The 5,803-nt window shown below is 42.8% G+C and overlaps 1 pseudogene; it reads right to left on the reverse strand.

Moving 5' to 3' along the window:
• Nucleotides 1–582: 582 nt before the first annotated feature.
• The window catches only part of LOC103208058, a 24,473-nt pseudogene continuing 19,252 nt past the window's right edge, over nucleotides 583–5,803 (reverse strand).

Raw genomic sequence — 5,803 nt, forward strand, 5'->3', positions numbered from 1 at the left:
GTCCCAATACTTTTGAATTCCCAAACCCACAACTCATCTGACATATCTTCCATTTTCATTTGTGTTGTGGGGAAGGAACAGGTACAAGAAATACACGTCTGAGTAATGACAACGAACTAGCCTAATCAAGTGATCTGACCAATTACTAGTTATAATGTAGAAGAAGTTAAGTTATAATGATGGAGAAGCCCCTCTTCTTGATGACCCTGCAGGAGGACCAGGCCCTGAGCCCTTGGGGGCATGCGAATACCCTGACACTCCTCCCTGAGGTCATCTGGCCACCACTGCCCTTAGTGCTTGGAATCTCAAGAGCCTTTTGATTCCAGAATCCCTTCCAGGACCTCAGGTTCACTGGGTGGGCCCCCACTGGTGTGGCCCCAGCATTCAGAATCCTGAAGCTCCCCTTAGTTTGACAATCTTCTCCTCAGCTGCAGGGGTGATGTGTTGTCTTGTTTCAACTGCCCCACCCCCTGAGGAGGCAGGGAAGAAAGGGGAAGGGGTGTTTAGGCCTCCCGTCTGTGACTGAGGATGGGATGTGGGGTCTGAAGGAGGAAGGTCCTGGAAGGCCAGACCAGGAGGTTCTTAGCTGATGGTGAGGCCAAAACCATACTGGGTCTTGTTTTTGCGGTGATTCTGGAAGGCCTCGTGTGCTAGGGTCAGGGGCAGTGGCAGGAACTTCTTCTCCAGTGTGACATTCATGATCCAGCTGCTGCTCAGAGAGTCTTTGAAGAGAAGACTGGCCTCAGGCATGTCCAGCTGGTACTGAAGGAGACACTCATGTCCTGTATCCTTGTGCTGGCATCAAACTCCATGCCCACTTGCAAGGGGTCATTGGCTTTGTGGTAGTATGTCACATGTTACTCTTGTTAACTAGTTGTTCAATGTGTATTTCCAAGCTAGGATTATGAGGATGCCCTTCTTCTCTGGCTACCAGTGGTAGATCACTTCTCTGCCTGGCCAGACACAGCATGATGCTCTGGAAGTAATGGGCCATGAGGATTCTTGAGCTCACCAGGGCATATGGTTTTCTCAGGGTGATGCCAGTGGTAAAGTCAGAACCCCAGTACTCCCCATTTACCTGCTAGTTCATGAACCTTAACTACTGAGGGAGGATGACCATCTTGAACCTGAGTCCAGGGCTAGAGTCTATTGCTACATCCCCAAAATATTGGTGTGTCATATTTATATTATCACTCAATTTGGAATATTTTCCAATTTGTGATTTCTTCTTTGATATATGAGTTGTTTAAAAGTGTTGTTGGTGGTGGGGGCCGTCCAGTCAGCTCTGACTCATAGCAACCCTATATACAACAGAACAAAATACAGCCTGGTCCTGCACTATCCTTACAATCTTTGCTTTGCTTGAGCTTATTACTGCAGACAGTGTGTCAATCTGTCTTGTTCAGGGTCTTCCCCTTTTTTGCTGACCCTCTACTTTACCAAGCATAGTATTCTTCTGTATGGACTGATTTCTTCTGACAACATGACCAAAGTATGTGAGGTGATGTCTGGCTGTTATCGCTTCTAAGGAGTATTCCGGGTTCACTTCTTCTAGGACAGATTTGTTTGTTCTTCTGGCAGTCCATGGTATCTTCTATATTCTTTGCCAATACCACAACTCAAAGGTATCAATTCTTCTTCAGTCTTCCTTATTCATTGTCTGGCTTTCACATGCATATGAGGCAAATGAAAGTACCATGGCTTCGGTTTGGTGCACCTTAATCTTCAAAGTGACATCTTTGTGCTTTAATACTTTGGATATTAAGCAGCAGATTTGCCCAGTGCAATATGACATCTGATTTTCTGACTGCTGCTTCCATAGGTGTTGATTGTGGATCCAAGTGAAATGAGATCTTTGACAACTTCAGTCTTTTCTCCATTTATCTAGATGTTGCTCATTGGTCCAGTTGTGAGGATTTTCATTTTCTTTGTGTTGACGTGTGATCCATGCCGAAGGCTGGAGTCTTTGATCTTCATCAGGGAGTGCTTCAGGTCCTCTTAGCTTTTAGCAAGAATGTTTGAGTCATCTGCATATAGCAGGTTGTTAGTGAGTCTTCCTCCAATCCTGATGCTGTGTTCTTCTCCATACAATCCAGCTTCTTGGATTATTTTATCAGCATACAGACTGAATAAGTATGGCAAAAGAATACTACCCTGATGCATACCCTACTGGATTTTAAATTATGCAGTATCACTTTGTTTTGTTCAAACAGCAGCCTCTTGGTCTATGTACGTTCCTTATGACCACAATTTAGTGTTCTGGAATTCCCATTCTACTCAATGTTGATCCACACATTGCATAGTCAATGAAACAGAAGTAAACATCATTCTTTGCTTTCAGCCAATATCCATCTGACATCAGCTATGATAGCCCTCATTCTGCAGGCTCTTCTGAAGCCAGCTTGCATTTCTGAAAGTTCCCTGTGAATATACTGCTGTAACCATTTTTGAATTATCTTCAGCCAAATTTTACTTGTGTGTGTGCTAAAAAGGCAAGGAGGCCACATCTTCTGACCTCCTCTAACCTCACAAGAGGAAGACAGGATCATCATCAGTAACCCAAGGCCTATTACTGCAAGGCCAGACATGCTGCCTCCCTCCAGTCTTTCACCAACTGGTCCTCCCAAAGCACCCACCACCTCTCTCCTGGGTTTGATAATTCACTGCAGTGGTCACACAGAACTCACAGATTACTGGATTTATTAGGGAAGCACCAGGCTACAATTCAAGTTCAGGAAAAATGCTCAGTCTCTCTCCCAGCTCACTGTCCCTCAGCCAACAGTCTCTCAAAGTCTCTCACCCAGCAGTGCGTGTCCCTCAGTGTCTCACTCAGCAATGTGTGTGTCTTGTGTCTCTTTCCCAGCAGTGCATGTCTCTCAGGAGCGTATGTCTCTTTCAGCAGCACGTCTTCCTCAAGCAGCAGTCAGAGAGAGAGTTCTGCCTCTAGGAGACCCCCTTTTGAGCCTGGCACAGTGACCAAACCAGCCAATCATAACATCAGAATTCTAAGCACCTGAGAGAAAGCGGGAACCTCCCAGAACATTGTTTTGTGCCACTCCCAACAGAAATACCCCAACTGGACAACTTTAGCAATCAGGAGCTTATCAGTTGCTCATGGCAAATTCCACCTCGTAGTTTACAAAGATTTATGGGTAGAAAAGCCACACTAAGTAATTTACTACACTGCAGGGTGATATTAATGATATTGTTTGATAATTTCCACATTCTTATGGATCGCCTTTCTTTGGAATTGGTACAAATATAGATCTCTTCCAGTCAGTTGGCCAGGCAGCTGTTTTCCAAATCCCTTGGAATAGATGAGTAAATGCCTCCAGCATGGCATCCATTTGTTGAAATATCTCAGTGTGTATTCCGTCAATTCCTGGAGCCTTGTTTTTCATCAGTGAATCAGTGCAGCTTTGACTTCTTCCTTCAGTGCCATTGATTCTTGATCATATGCCATCTCCTGAAATGGATGATCATCTACCAGTTCATTTGGTACAGTGACTCTGTGTATTCTTTCCATCTTCTTTTGATGCTTACTGCATCATTCAATATTTTGCCCTTAGAATCTTTCAATATATTCAAAATATATTCAATATATTCAACTTGAGGCTCAATATTTTTCTTCAGTTCTTTCTTCCTTTTTTTAAAAAATTGTGATTTGGGTGAAAATTTACAGAGCAAATTCACTTTCCATACAGCAGTTCACATATACTTTGTCTCATGACATGGATCACAATTTACCACAATGCAATAGCTCCCCTCCCACTTCCCCCCGATAGTTACCTCTTCCCTGTGTCCATCCTTCCATGCACTCCTGTCCCCTGAGCTGTCTCCCTGTGCATAAGTAGCCCTTCTTTCTCTCATGGTTGTTCTCTCCAAGGAGTGTATCTACCTCAGGTAAATGTTCAACTCATATGCCTGTCTTTTGTTTGGTTGGAAGCCACAGGTGTGGGTTCATTTCCAGACCTGAAGGGAAGCTAGGGGTCATAGTCTCAGGGGTTCCACCAGGCTCTATTGGACCAGCAAACCTGGTCCCCCCCCCCCTTTTTTTCCTCCAAATGATTATGAGTTTTGTTCCACACTGTTCTCCCTCTCTATCAAGGATCTCCTACATAGATCCCCGTCCAAGTGGATGACAGTGGTAGCCGGGCACCATCTAGTTCTTCTGGTCTCATAGTCGTATAGGCTGCAGATCAGATGGTGTACCAGTCACTAGGACTAATTCTTTCCATGAATTTTTGGTTTTCTTTATTCTTCTCTGCTCTGGACGAGGAGAGACTCATCATTGCCTCTAGATGGCGGCTTGCAAGCTTTTAAGATCCCAGTCACTATTCACCAAAGTAGGAGGTAGAACAATGTTTTGTGTAATATGTTATGCCAATTGAGCGTGATGTCCCCTGCGACTATGGTCCTGAGCCCACAGGTCAACTACTCTTCTTCAGTTCTTTCAGCTAGAAAAATGCTGAGCATATTCTTCCTTTTTGGTTTTATAACCTCAGGTCTTTGCACATTTCATTATAATAATTGACTTTATCTTAAGCTGTTCTTTGAAATCTTCTGTTTAGCTCTCTTATCTTGTCATTTCTTCCATTTGCTTTAGCTGCTCTCTGTTCGAGAATAAGTTTCAAAGTCTCTTCTGACATCCAATTTGGTCTTTTCTTGCTTTCCTGTCTTTTTAATGACTTTTTGCTTTCTTCATGGATGATGTTCTTGATGTCATCCCACAATTCCTCTGGTTTTTGGTCATTGGTGTTCAGTGCATCAAATCTGTTCTTCAGATGGTCTCTAAATTCAGGAGGTATATAATCAAGGTCACATTTTGGCTATTATGAATGTTTTAAAATTTTCTTCAGCTTCAACTTGAAGTTGCATATGAGAAATTGATGGTTTGTTTCACAATCAGCTCCTGGCCTTGTTTTGGCTGAAGATACTGAATTTCTCCATTGCCTCTTTCCACAGATGTTGTTGATCTGATTCTTGTGTATTTCATCCAGAAAAGTCCATGTTGTATCACAGCCATTTATGTTGTTGAAAAAAGGTATTTGCAATGAATATATTGTTGATCTTGCAAAATTCTATCATGTGACCTCCGGTGTCATTTCTATCACCTAGGCCATATTTCCCACTACTGGTGATCCTTCTTTGTTTCTAACTTTCACATTCTAATTACCAGTAATAACACATTTCATGTTTGGTCAATTACAGACTACTAAAATGGGTAGAAATGTTCAATTTCCTCATCTTTGGCTTTAGTGGTTGGTGCATAAATTGAATAATAGTAGTATTAACTCCTCTTCCTTGCAGGTATATGTATATTGCCCTACCACTGACAGCATTGTGCTTCAGGATACATCTTGAAACATTCTTTGTAATGATGAATGTTACACCTTTCCTCTTCAATTTGTCATTCCTGGTGTAGTAGCTCATATGATTGATTCAGAATGGCCAAATCTAGTCTATTTTAGCTCACTAACACTTGGGATATAGATCTTTATGCTTTCCATTTCATTTTTGACAACTTCCAATTTTCCCAGATTCATACTTCTTACATTCCATGTTCTGATTCTAATGGATGTTTGCAGCTGTTTCTTCCCATTTTGAGTCATGCCACATCAGCAAATGGAGGTCCTAAATGCTTTACTCCATCCATGTCATTAAGGTTGACTCTACTTTGAGTAGAGCCAGCCCCAGGGTTACAGGTGAGGAGAGACAACTCAGGGACACCCAAAGTAGCAGGTGGGAAGAGCAGGAGAAAGGGGATTAAAAGCCAGGAAGCCAGAGAGAAGAGCAATCAGCC

Source organism: Orycteropus afer, unplaced genomic scaffold, assembly GCF_000298275.1.
Source record: "Orycteropus afer afer isolate SDZICR_OR568_19922 unplaced genomic scaffold, OryAfe1.0 scaffold00407, whole genome shotgun sequence".
Classification (NCBI taxonomy): Eukaryota; Metazoa; Chordata; class Mammalia; order Tubulidentata; family Orycteropodidae; genus Orycteropus; species Orycteropus afer.